General features: G+C 46.2%; 1 protein-coding gene across 5 annotated transcripts in view; it reads left to right on the top strand.

Moving 5' to 3' along the window:
- LOC141095689 (hydroxysteroid dehydrogenase-like protein 1) overlaps nucleotides 1–14,674 on the top strand; it is a 185,674-nt gene that overhangs the window by 121,894 nt on the left and 49,106 nt on the right. The window lies entirely within an intron of this gene.

Raw genomic sequence — 14,674 nt, 5'->3', positions numbered from 1 at the left:
TCTCCAGATCTCAACCCTATAGAAAAACTTTGGAGGGAGTTGAAAGTCCGTGTTGCCAAGCGAAAAGCCAAAAACATCACTGCTCTAGAGGAGATCTGCATGGAGGAATGGGCCAACATACCAACAACAGTGTGTGGCAACCTTGTGAAGACTTACAGAAAACGTTTGACCTCTGTCATTGCTAACAAAGGATATATCACAAAGTATTGAGATTAAATTTTGTTTCTGACCAAATACTTATTTTCCACCATAATATGCAAATAAAATGAAAAAAAAACAGACAATGTGATTTTCTGGATTTTTTTTTCTCAGTTTGTCTCCCATAGTTGAGGTCTACCTATGATGTAAATTACAGACGCCTCTCATCTTTTTAAGTGGTGGAACTTGCACTATTGCTGACTGACTAAATACTTTTTGCCCCACTGTATGGGGTATCAGCGTACTCGGGACAAATTGCACAACAACTTTTGGGTCCTTTTACCTTTGGGAAAAGAAAAATTGGGGGTGAAAAGATCATTTTTGTGGAAAAATTATTTTTTTATTTTTACGGCTCTACGTTATAACCTTCTGTGAAGCCCTTGGGGGTTCAAAGTGCTCACCACACATATAGATAAGTTCCTTGGGGGGTCTAGTTTCCAAAATGGGGTCACTTATGTGGAGTTTCCACTGTTTAGGTACATCAGGGGCTCTTCAAACACAACATGGCGTCCGCTCTCGATTCCAGCCAATCTGACATTCAAAATCTCAAATGATGCTCCTTCCCTTCTGAGCACTGCCGTGCGCTTAAAGATTGGTCTTCCTCCACGCATGGGGTATCAGTGTACTCAGGAGAAATTGCACAACAAATATTGTGGTTCATTTTCTCCTGAAACGCTTGACAAAATAAAAAAAATTGTGTCCAAAGATAAATTTTGGGCAGAAAAGTTAAATGTTCATTTTTTCCTTCCACATTGCTTCAATTCTTTTGAAGTACCTAAAGGGTTAATAAACTTCTGTCACAATCTTCCCCCCTACCCCTTCCCTCTGATCCCCCCCACCTTCCGATCCCTCCCACAATACTCACTAACCCCCTCTGGCCGTCCCGGTGTCCCGTCATCCGGCGGTCCCAATCCATGGGCGCCGCCATCTTGGAAAATGGCGGGTGCATGCGCAGTGCGCCCGCCGGCATTTCCCGGCGGCAGATTCAATTTTTTTATTTTGATCACTGTGATAAACTCTCACAGTGATCAAAATAAAAAAAAAGTCAATCACCGCCCCCCTTATCACCCCCCATAGGGACAAATAATAAAATATTTTTATTTTTCAATTAGGTTTAGAAATAGGGTTAGGGTTATAAATAGGGTTAGGGCTAGGGTTAGGGGTGTGTTGGGGTTATGATTAGGGTTAGCAGTGTGTTGGGGTTAGGGTTGGAGATAGAATTGAGTGGTTTCCACTGTTTAGGCACATCAGGGGGCTCTGAACACGACATGGCGCCACCATTTATTCCAGCCAATTTTGCGTTCAAAAAGTCGAACAGTGCTGCCTCCATTCCGAGCCCCGACGTGTGCCCAAACAGTGGTTTACCCCCACATATGGGCTACCAGTGTACTCAGGAAAAATTGCACAAGAACTTTGGGGGTCTAATTTCTTCTCCTGTTACCCTTGGGAAAATTAAAAATTGGGGGCTAAAAAAAAAATTTTTGTGGAGAAAATTTTTTTTTTTATTTTCACGGCTCTGCGTTATACACTTCTGTGAAGCACTTGGGGGTTCAACGTGCTCACGACACAGCTAGATTTGTTCCTTGAGAGGTCTAGTTTCCAAAATGGGGTCATTTGTGGGGGGTTTCCACTGTTTCGGGAAATCAGGGGCTCTGCAAACGTAACATGACACCGGCAGACCATTCCATCAAGTCGACATTTCAAAACATCACTACTTCTCTTCCGAGCCCCAACGTGTGCCCAAACAGTGGTCCCCCCCACTTATGGGGTACCAGCGTACTCAGGACAAACTGGAAAACAGCTTTTGGGGTCCAATTTATCTTATTACCCTTGTGAAAATAAAAAATAGTGGGTTAAAAATCATTTCCTGAGGGAAAAAAAATATTTTTTATTTTCACAGTTCTGTGTTATAAACTTCTATGAAGCACTTGGGGGTTCAGAGTGCTCACCACACATCTAGATAAGCTCCTTAGGGGGTCTAGTTTCCAAAATGGGGTCATTTGTGGGGAAGCTCCAAAGTTTAGGCACACAGGGGCTCTCCAAACACGACATGGTGTCCGCTAACGATTGGAGCTAATTTTCCATTGAAAAAGTCAAATGGCGCTCCTTCCCTTCCGGGCCCTGCCGTGCGCGCAAACAGTGGTTTATGACCACATATGAGGTATCGGTGTACTCACGCGAAATTGACCAACAAATTTTAGGATCCATTTTATCCCATTGCCCATGTGAAAATGAAAAAACTGAGGCTAAAAGAACATTTTTGTGAAAAAAAGTCCTTTTTTTTTTTTTACAGATCAATTTGTGAAGCACCTGGGGGTTCAAATTGATCATTATGCATCTAGATAAGTTCCTTGGAGGGTCTAGTTTCCAAAATGGGGTCATTTGTGGGGGAGCTCCAATGTTTAGGCACACAGGGGCTCTCCAAACGCGACATGGCAACCGCTAAATATTCCAGCATATTTTCCATTCAAAAAGTCAAATGGCGCTCCTTCGCTTCTGAGCCCTGCCGTGCGCACAAACAGTGGTTTATGACCACATATGAGGTATCGGTGCACTCAGGAGAAATTGCCCAACAAATTTTAGGATCCATTTTATCCTGTTGCCCATGTGAAAATGAAAAAACTGAGGTCAGCAGGTGGGGGGGGTTAACTTAGTGTCTCCAGCCATGTCCGATGCTATTTCAGCATCGGCCATGGCTGGATTGTAATATTTCATCAATTTTCATTGATGAAATATTACTATCGCTCTGGTTGGCTGTTTCACTTTTAACAGCCAATCAGAGCAATCGTAGCCACGTGGGGGTGAAGCCACGCCCCATGTGGTGAAGAACAAATCCCCCTGTATCTGTGGGTCAGGTGACCTTTCATTGACCCCGGTCACCCGACCCGCAGGGGGGCTTTGAAGTCATGACACAGGGTATGCGTCATGGGTCGGATTGGCACCGACTTTCATGACTCATACGCTGTCACAGGTCGTGAAGGGGTTAAGGGCATAAAAATTAAAAGTTTGAAAATTGCTAAATTTTAAAATGTTTTGCCATATTTATGTTTTTTTCATAAATAAGCGCAAGTCATATCAAAGAAATTTTACCACTATCATGAAGTACAATATGTCACGAAAAAACAGTCTCAGAATCAGCGGAATCCGTTGAAGCGTTCCAGAGTTATAAGCACATAAAGTGACAGTCGTCTGATTTCAAAATTAAGGCCCAGTCTTTAACCTACAAAATGGCTTGATCGTTAAGGGGTTAATAACCTCACTAACAGCAGCCAAGGTTGTAAGTGCAGGGATTTCTGCCCTTGGTGCTCAAACTCGATACTGAATATATTGAGATGTTTTGAACATGTTTCAATTTGATATAATTTGCGTAGCTCTAACATGTCTATTCATCCTGTGATTTCCATAATTTCACAACTTGTCCTTCTTGTTGATGCCTCAGTTCTAGGACATGGGAGTGCCATTTCTGAATCTGTGACTGCACCCACATTATGAGCTATGAAAAGACAGCCGACAGCACAGCAGGGATGCACGCTGCAAGTTCAGGGACCCAGATGAACAGAAAAATCCATATAAACGAAAGGAAGGGCAGCTTCCAATCCGGCTGAAAAAAGTGACCAAAATTTATTCTGCCAATATCAAATACAATGTTTCGGCCATTTTGTGGCCTTTTTCAAGTACAACATGTAGCACAAATGGCAACTTTATATGGCGTGGCACAGCCACTCACTATCACCCATCATACATAAATACATATAATACAAAATTACATCAATCAGATATATGCAAATTCCACAAGACAATATATTGCAAAAATCCCAATATTCACCAATATGTCACCAATATTATATAAATCCTTTTATACATGCAAAAATAAACAATAATCCCCATGTGGACCCACCAATCACCACGTAGCATCTTAGTAACCATGGTGATAGTATACCAATCATAAACGGTTATACATATAAACCTCTGTATACTCCTGTCCACCAATGAGTACCCCTGTAGGTCATGGCGCCAACCCCGGTAGCCTATCATAAATACCTTCTTATCTGATAGATGACCCGGAAACCTTACTCGTTCCTGCTTATTCCCGTAAGTCCTCAACACAAAACAAACGTTCTGGGAATAGATGTGGTTTTTAATGGTGGTCTTGTTCTTGTTTTTAATTGTGTATTCTTTTTTGTTTGCTTTTTAGGAATGGCGATCTGGAGCAACTGGAGGACATGGGGACTGAACAGTCCTGAACTATAATGATGCTATGTTTTATTTTGTTGTCTGTCATTCCCCGTGCCCTCCTTTTGTTTCCGTGTCTGCCATTTGATATTCTTTATGAAGTGTATTTCTGTGGTTGATTGACTTCATGTTACTATGATGATCATTATATTGTCTGTACCAATTAGTTTGCTCTATTCCTTTGTGGGTTTATGGTTGGGGATGGCTGTCCAGTTTAGATAGAGGGCTTGCTTTGTCACCATGGATATGGCAAATATGTATACATCTTTGCCTGTGCACTGTGGGAAAGTTGCTTGTGCACAGTTTTGTATTGGTTGGGGTGGCATTCAAGTGACAGTCATGTGGCTGCTTCCCCTGCCAGCGCATGCGCCCCAACAGTTGCTGGACAGTGGGCTCCCCTGGAAAATTTGATCCCTTGGTGTGTAAAGGGGTGTGCGCTTCAGCAGAGGTGGGTGGGTATCGCGAGATCTCACCGCACCTTCGGCTTTTGCGCCTGCTATGTGGTGTCTATGGGTTATGGGCATCAGCTTTGACGGATCTGCACATGCGTTGGGACTGTGACAGGCGCATCACTTGATTGCGGTCTGTGTGCAGCCCTTCACTTGCTCAGAACGTTTGTTTAGTGCTGAGGAGTTATGGGAATAACAAGGGACGAGTAAGGTTTCCAGGTCATCTGTCAGATAAGAAGGTATTTATGATAGGCTACCGGGGTTGGCGCCATGACCTACAGGGGTACTCACTGGTGGACAGGAGTGTAGAGTTTTATATGTATAACTGTTTATGATTGGCATACTATCACCAGGGATACTAATATGCTACATGGTGATTGGTGGGTACACATGGGGATTATTGTTTATTTTTGTATGTATAAAAGGATTTATATAATATTGGTGACATGTTAAGTGGGATTTTTGTAATATATTGTCTTGTGGAATTTGCATATATCTGATGGATGTAATTTTGTATTATATGTATTTATGTATGATGGGCGTTGCCTGAGTGGTGATTGGCTGTGCCACGCCATATAAGGTCGCCATTTGTGCTACATGTTGTACTTGAAAATGGCAACAATATGGCTGAAACGTTGTAATTGATATTGGCAGAATAAATTTTGGTCAATTTTTTTTTCACCCGGATTGGATGCTGCCCTTCCTTTCGTTTATATGCACCCACATTATGAGTCAGTCTTTTTGCAATTGTGAAGTTATGCAGATAAACGTCAGGATAGGTCCACCAATGGACAGTGACTTTTTTAGAGGTTACCTACAGCGATTGGCGGTAACGCTGCTCACTGCTGTTTAAAGCAGATGATTGCTTTGTAATATTTGGGCATCCGATCTCACTATGTTCCATTGCGTAATAGTACGTCATGAAGCATTAAGGGGTTAAGCGATTTTTCAGGCATTTTTAAGAACTGCTTAAAAATGGTAGGGAACAAAAAAATTGTCAGCACACCGCTTCACAGTGAGGAAAATGTCAGTCTGGGGGGGGAAATGTCAAAAATTATTCCTAGTGTAACATTAGCATATGACGAGTGATGTGTGAATATATATTTTTTTTTTGCACAAGTATGAATGTTTGAAAGTATTTTGTGAGAATGCAGGAATAGGCCTTTATATCAAAATGGTGACTGTTTTGGAGAACTGAGGTACCTGACAAGTTCTTTTTAAACAGTACTGTAAAATTATAGCATTTCTAGTATACGGATGATTGGTTCAATTATTGAACAAAAATAAATTTGTGTGACACTATTTGCTGCAGGTGGAATGTTCGTAGAAAAACTGATGTGAGCTGTTAATATGTAGGATTCCTATTATAATAACATTTATAGTATGAGAAACTGTAGCTATGGTGTATTGTATAGTGTTAATTAGAGTTGAGCGACTTTTGGTTTTTTAGGGTCGCGTTTCGTTTCGTGAAACCCGACTTTTCCAAAAGTCGGGTCGAGCAAGATCGTCCGATTATAGGGAAAAGTCGGGGTCGTCCCGAAACACGAAACCCAATGTAAGTCAATGGGGGATAAAAGTCGGCAGTGAGAGGAGGACAGGAAACACACCTACAGTGCCCATTTGAATGCCAAAAGCATCAATTCTTCTTACTTAAGCTTGTCAACCTTAATTAACTTCATAATACAAGTTACGCACTGAAAAATGGGGGTTATTTGGCTAAATTTGTGGGGGGGAGGGCTGGCTGCAGGTTTTCATGTGCCCTGGGCGAAAGAGCGCCCCTTTAACACATACCACAACTCATCACGCTCCGATACGGCAGAGAAATAGCGGTATAGTACAATGAAAAATACCTCACTTTTTACATCTCATGACGAGGCCCATCTATTTCTCCATACAAAATCATTGGTCCCATATAATGTTTGAAACAGTATATGATGAGCACCACATAATGCTACAGTATATGTTGGTCCCCATGGATGAAGCTCCACTGTCTTATGGGCCCAAATAATGCTCCAAACATAATGGGCCCCATTTCTACTGCTCTAGTGTATGATGGGCCCTGTAAATGCTGCTCCAGTGTCTGATGTCCACCTTTGGAATGTTCCAGTGTATGGTGGGCCCCATCTATCATTCTCCAGAGTATAGTGCTCCCCAAAAATTGCTGTCCCAACATAGAAAACAATCAAATAAGTCTCCTCGCTAGGGAATCCCTGTACTTGTCTGGACAGGTGCTGTAGCTTGCTTAACAGCTCGCCAGCCGTTCTCACGCCCAGTATGGATTGCACGTGATTGCACAAAGGTTAGAAAGGGTACCGTATCCCTGGATAACATGTATGGATAGCGTACACATTCAAAATATATGTCTATACAGCATGAGGCAGGCTCAGACGGTGTTAGGCCCAGTATGGATTGCACGTGATTGCACAAAGGTTAGAAGGGGTACCGTATCCCTGGATAACATGTATGGATAGCGTACACATTCAAAATATATGTCTATACAGCATGAGGCAGGCTCAGACGGTGTTAGGCCCAGTATGGATTGCATGTCATTGCACAAAGGTTAGAAGGGGTACCGTATCCCCGGATAACATGTATGGATAGCGTACACATTCAAAATATATGTCTATACAGCATGAGGCAGGCTCAGACGGTGTTAGGCCCAGTATGGATTGCACGTCATTGCACAAAGGTTAGAAGGGGTACCGTATCCCCGGATAACATGTATGGATAGCGTACACATTCAAAATATATGTCTATACAGCATGAGGCAGGCTCAGACGGTGTTAGGCCCAGTATGGATTGCACATCATTGCACAAAGGTTAGAAGGGGTACCGTATCCCCGGATAACATGTATGGATAGCGTACACATTCAAAATATATGTCTATACAGCATGAGGCAGGCTCAGACGGTGTTAGGCCCAGTATGGATTGCACGTCATTGCACAAAGGTTAGAAGGGGTACCGTATCCCCGGATAACATGTATGGATAGCGTACACATTCAAAATATATGTCTATACAGCATGAGGCAGGCTCAGACGGTGTTAGGCCCAGTATGGATTGCACGTCATTGCACAAAGGTTAGAAGGGGTACCGTATCCCCGGATAACATGTATGGATAGCGTACACATTCAAAATATATGCCTATACAGCATGAGGCAGGCTCAGACGGTGTTAGGCCCAGTATGGATTGCACGTCATTGCACAAAGGTTAGAAGGGGTACCGTATCCCCGGATAACATGTATGGATAGCGTACACATTCAAAATATATGTCTATACAGCATGAGGCAGGCTCAGACGGTGTTAGGCCCAGTATGGATTGCACGTCATTGCACAAAGGCTAGAAGGGGTACCGTATCCCCGGATAACATGTATGGATAGCGTACACATTCAAAATATATGTCTCAGGAGGCAGGCTCAGACGGTGTCAGGCACAGTATGGATTTGACGGCCCAGATTACACAGCGGAGGAGCAGGGAGAGGTAAAGATTGCAAATGCTGGGGCCCTGGCCAAGCAAGGGGGGCCCACTCGTGGGCGTCGGTACTGGCACTGGGCCCCTCATAGTACAGCGGTGTGTCTGACGGCGGGTGTGCACCACCACCGTCAGAGACACTTGATTGCACTATGAGGGACCCTGTGCCAGTGCCCGCGCCCAAGAGTCGGCCTACCCACCTGTCCAGGGCAACGGCACTCGCACGGTGTCGTGCGCTGGGTGGTGACCCCGGCCATGGGGGGGGAGGCAGCACAGTTAGGGAGTTTTAGAAAGTGGCATATGTTGATGTTGGACATTCAACTGATGCAAAAGGTGAAATAGGTGAAGTACCAGGAAGAGGTGGACCAAAGCAAGCCATTTTTCTGTCACCCTATGTGTCATCAGGGGAAGGTGGGACAAAATCCTTGGAAACCCATGCGTGGTTCATTTTAATGAAGGTTAGATCATCCACATTTTGGGTTGACTGACGGGTCCTTTTTTCTGTCAGGATTGATCCAGCTGCACTGAAGACTCTTTCCGATAGCACACTTGCAGCTGGGCAAGCGAGCTCCTGTAAGGCATATTGGGCCAATTCAGGCCAGGTGTCCAGTTTAGCGGCCCAATAGTCAAAGGGGAATGACCTGTGTGGGAGAACATCGATATGGGAGGAAAAGTAGTTTGTAACCATAGTTGACAACTGCTGTCTCCTGTCACTTTCCATCGATGCAGTATTACCAGTTGTGTGAGCGGTATTTGAAAAATCAGTCCACAACATTGTCATGAAACCCCTGTCTCCAACGCCACTTCTGCTGTGTGCACCACGAACACCTCTGCCAAGCTGCCCCCGGCCCGTACGGCTCGTGTGAGAACCATCACCGCTGCTGTGTGCTGGGAATGCCTCAAGCAACCGATTTACCAGAGTTGCTTGTTTATTAGCCAATATTAGGTCAAGGTTCTCCTGTGGCATGATGTTTTGTAATTTGCCTTTATAGCGTGGATCCAGGATGCTGGCCAACCAGTAGTCGTCATTGTTCATCATTTTGGCAATGCGGGGGTCCCTTTTTAGGATCCGCAAGGCATAATCTGACATGTGGGCCAATGTTCCCGGTGTCAATGATGCACTGCGAGTGCTGGGTGGAGGAGCACTTTCTGGCAAATCCACATCCCTCCAGTCACGCACAAACCCTGTACCAGACCTTGCCACGCCAACATTTTCACTTGCCCCACGAGATGCATCCTCCTCCCCTAAGTAATCATCCCCATCATCCTCCTCCTCCTCCTCCTCTTCTTCCTCCACCTCGTCCAGGAGAGGTCCCTGAGCAGACAATGGCTGAATGTCATCAAGGATTCCCTCCTCCTCTTCCTCCTCATCAACATTGGCTGCAGACGCCTGCTCCTTAAGGTGCGTCAAAGTTTGCATGAGCAGACGCATAAGTGGGATGCTCATGCTTAGGATGGCGTCGTCTGCGCTTACCAGCCGTGTGCATTCCTCAAAACACTGAAGGACTTTACAAAGGTCTTTCAGCTTCGACCACTGCACGCCTGTCAACTCCATGTCTGCTCTCAAAGTGCCTGGCCGTGTATCCTCCCACAAATGCATTATGGCCTGCCTCTGCTCGCACAGCCGCTCCACCATGTGCAGGGTGGAGTTCCACCTTGTTGCAATGTCGATAATGAGGCGGTGGTTGGGAAGGTGGAGCAATCGCTGCAGCTTCTGCATACGAACGGAGTGTACAGGCGACCGGCGGATGTGCGCGCACAGTCTTCGCACCTTCTGGAGCAGGGCTGTTAACTCCGGATAATTTTTGAGGAAGCACTGCACCACCAGGTTCAAGGTGTGAGCCAAGCAAGGTATGTGGCTGAGTTTTGAAAGGGCTATGGCTGCCACAAAATTACAGCCGTTATCACTAACTACCTTGCCTGCCTCAAGATGTACACTGCCCAGCCATGACTCAGTTTGTCGCTTCAAGTACTCGGCCAGCACCTCGGCGGTGTGTCTGTCGCCCAAACACATCATCTGCAACACAGCCTGCTGACGCTTTCCACTAGCTGCTCGATAGGGGGACACATCGTGTGCAACAGTGACAGCTGCAGATGGAGTGCTCGTACGACTGCGCTCTGTGGACGAGCTTTCGCTTCTGGAGGAGGAGGAGGAGGAGGAGGGTCGAACGCCTACAGCCAACTGTTTCCTATACCGTGGGCTAGGCAGCACTGTCCCACCACCGCTGTCCCCTGTGGACCCTGCATCCACCACATTAACCCAGTGCGCAGTGATGGACACGTAACGGCCCTGGCCATGCCGACTGGACCATGCATCAGTTGTGAGGTGCACCTTTCCGCTCACTGACTGCTTGAGTGCATGGACAATGCGGTCTTTCACAAGATGGTGGAGGGCTGGGATGGCTTTGCGAGAGAAGAAGTGGCGACTGGGTAGGTCATAGCGTGGTACTGCATAGGCCATGAGTTCGCGGAAAGCTGTGCTTTCCACCAACCGAAAGGGCATCATCTCAAACGAGATTAGTTTGGCAATGTGGGCTTCAAACCCAGTGTACGCGGATGAGAGACTGAGTACTTTCTTGACCTACTCATAGTGTCTGGGAGGGTGAGCTGGACTTGAGAGCTGCATATGGTGGAAGTAGCGGTGGATAGGGCGGACTGAGAGAGGGTTGATGATGGTGATGGAGTTGGTGTTCTTTCTGATGGCCTAGAATCAGTCTTTCGTTGATATAACAGTGGGATTCCCTGACTGCTGTGGCCTTGCAACGACACCTCAACATTTGCTGCTGTGCTAACCGGTGGGCTTACAGTGGGGGAAACAATGTAGCGTTGCTGACTACCTTCGTTGTGATCAGTGTCATGTGCACCTTTCTCTGTGTCACCGTGTATGGTGGTATAGTGTGCGGGAAGGGGCACCTGAGTCTCATCAGGGTCAAAATCTGGCTCTGTACACTGCGAGGACAATGTAGTGCTCTGAGTGAATGTACCAGCAGAATCATCCATCAGCGGCTGTGCATCAGTGCACTCCATGTCAGATTCATCTTGGCCTGGATAATTCACCATTTGACTTGATAATCCAGGCATGGTATGTGAAAACAGCTCCATGGAGTAATTAGTAGTATGGCCTGCGTCATCCTTCAATCTTGGTTGGGGTGAAGGACACAAGGAAAGGTGTGGTTCATGAACATGAGCCTCCAATGACGACTCAGTGCTTTTACTTTTTACAACTGAAGAAGAGGAGGCGATAGAGCTGGAGGCTGAGTCAGCAATGTAAGACAAAACTTTTTCCTGATGCTCTGCCTTTAAAAGCGGTTTGCCAACTCCTAGAAAACTAAGCGTTCGAGGCCTTATGTAGCCAGACGATGACACAGGGTCAGCACCTCCTGCATTCGGTCCTATTTTGCTCTTGCCACTACCATCAGATCCACCACCAACACCATCATTACCAGCTGCCAACCCCCGCCCAATTCCACGGCCTCTTCCACCAGCCTTCCTCATTTTTGGTAGAAATGTAGACAAAATCCAACAAACTATATAGTAATGTAAAACAAGGTAAAAGGTGTCTATAGGACAGGGGAGATTTAGAATTTCTGCACACACTTGTGGACAGTGGACACTTTTGGATTGTGTGAGGCCCACTGATATCTGAGCGCTATGTGACAGGCTCGATGGCACAGCTGCCTGTGACCAAAGTGACGAGAGGATAATGGAGATTTTGAATCTCTGCGTACACTTTTGGACACTGGACACTTGTGGATTGTGTGAGGCCCACTGATATCTGAGCGCTATGTGACAGTCTCGATGGCACAGCTGCCTGTGACCAAAGTGACGAGAGGATAATGGAGATTTTGAATCTCTGCGTACACTTTTGGACACTGGACACTTGTGGATTGTGTGAGGCCCACTGATATCTGAGCGCTATGTGACAGTCTCGATGGCACAGCTGCCTGTGACCAAAGTGACGAGAGGATAATGGAGATTTTGAATCTCTGCGTACACTTTTGGACACTGGACACTTGTGGATTGTGTGAGGCCCACTGATATCTGAGCGCTATGTGACAGTCTCGATGGCACAGCTGCCTGTGACCAAAGTGACGAGAGGATAATGGAGATTTTGAATCTCTGCGTACACTTTTGGACACTGGACACTTGTGGATTGTGTGAGGCCCACTGATATCTGAGCGCTATGTGACAGTCTCGATGGCACAGCTGCCTGTGACCAAAGTGACGAGAGGATAATGGAGATTTTGAATCTCTGCGTACACTTTTGGACACTGGACACATGTGGATTGTGTGAGGCCCACTGATATCTGAGCGCTATGTGACAGTCTCGATGGCACAGCTGCCTGTGACCAAAGTGACGAGAGGATAATGGAGATTTTGAATCTCTGCGTACACTTTTGGACACTGGACACTTGTGGATTGTGTGAGGCCCACTGATATCTGAGCGCTATGTGACAGGCTCGATGGCACAGCTGCCTGTGACCAAAGTGACGAGAGGATAATGGAGATTTTGAATCTCTGCGTACACTTTTGGACACTGGACACTTGTGGATTGTGTGAGGCCCACTGATATCTGAGCGCTATGTGACAGGCTCGATGGCACAGCTGCCTGTGACCAAAGTGACGAGAGGATAATGGAGATTTTGAATCTCTGCGTACACTTTTGGACACTGGACACTTGTGGATTGTGTGAGGCCCACTGATATCTGAGCGCTATGTGACAGTCTCGATGGCACAGCTGCCTGTGACCAAAGTGACGAGAGGATAATGGAGATTTTGAATCTCTGCGTACACTTTTGGACACTGGACACTTGTGGATTGTGTGAGGCCCACTGATATCTGAGCGCTATGTGACAGTCTCGATGGCACAGCTGCCTGTGACCAAAGTGACGAGAGGATAATGGAGATTTTGAATCTCTGCGTACACTTTTGGACACTGGACACTTGTGGATTGTGTGAGGCCCACTGATATCTGAGCGCTATGTGACAGGCTCGATGGCATAGCTGCCTGTGACCAAAGTGACGAGAGGATAATGGAGATTTTGAATCTCTGCGTACACTTTTGGACACTGGACACTTGTGGATTGTGTGAGGCCCACTGATATCTGAGCGCTATGTGACAGTCTCGATGGCACAGCTGCCTGTGACCAAAGTGACGAGAGGATAATGGAGATTTTGAATCTCTGCGTACACTTTTGGACACTGGACACTTGTGGATTGTGTGAGGCCCACTGATATCTGAGCGCTATGTGACAGGCTCGATGGCACAGCTGCCTGTGACCAAAGTGACGAGAGGATAATGGAGATTTTGAATCTCTGCGTACACTTTTGGACACTGGACACTTGTGGATTGTGTGAGGCCCACTGATATCTGAGCGCTATGTGACAGTCTCGATGGCACAGCTGCCTGTGACCAAAGTGACGAGAGGATAATGGAGATTTTGAATCTCTGCGTACACTTTTGGACACTGGACACTTGTGGATTGTGTGAGGCCCACTGATATCTGAGCGCTATGTGACAGGCTCGATGGCACAGCTGCCTGTGACCAAAGTGACGAGAGGATAATGGAGATTTTGAATCTCTGCGTACACTTTTGGACACTGGACACTTGTGGATTGTGTGAGGCCCACTGATATCTGAGCGCTATGTGACAGTCTCGATGGCACAGCTGCCTGTGACCAAAGTGACGAGAGGATAATGGAGATTTTGAATCTCTGCGTACACTTTTGGACACTGGACACTTGTGGATTGTGTGAGGCCCACTGATATCTGAGCGCTATGTGACAGTCTCGATGGCACAGCTGCCTGTGACCAAAGTGACGAGAGGATAATGGAGATTTTGAATCTCTGCGTACACTTTTGGACACTGGACACTTGTGGATTGTGTGAGGCCCACTGATATCTGAGCGCTATGTGACAGTCTCGATGGCACAGCTGCCTGTGACCAAAGTGACGAGAGGATAATGGAGATTTTGAATCTCTGCGTACACTTTTGGACACTGGACACTTGTGGATTGTGTGAGGCCCACTGATTTCTGAGCGCTATGTGACAGGCTCGATGGCACAGCTGCCTGTGACCAAAGTGACGAGAGGATAATGGAGATTTTGAATCTCTGCGTACACTTTTGGACACTGGACACTTGTGGATTGTGTGAGGCCCACTGATATCTGAGCGCTATGTGACAGGCTCGATGGCACAGCTGCCTGTGACCAAAGTGACGAGAGGATAATGGAGATTTTGAATCTCTGCGTACACTTTTGGACACTGGACACTTGTGGATTGTGTGAGGCCCACTGATATCTGAGCGCTATGTGACAGT

This window comes from Dendrobates tinctorius, unplaced genomic scaffold, assembly GCF_039654945.1.
Source record: "Dendrobates tinctorius isolate UK_male_01 unplaced genomic scaffold, ASM3965494v1 ptg000009l, whole genome shotgun sequence".
Classification (NCBI taxonomy): domain Eukaryota; kingdom Metazoa; phylum Chordata; class Amphibia; order Anura; family Dendrobatidae; genus Dendrobates; species Dendrobates tinctorius.
Note: the sequence above shows the minus strand (reverse complement) of the source record. Positions and strands in the feature narration are given on the sequence as shown.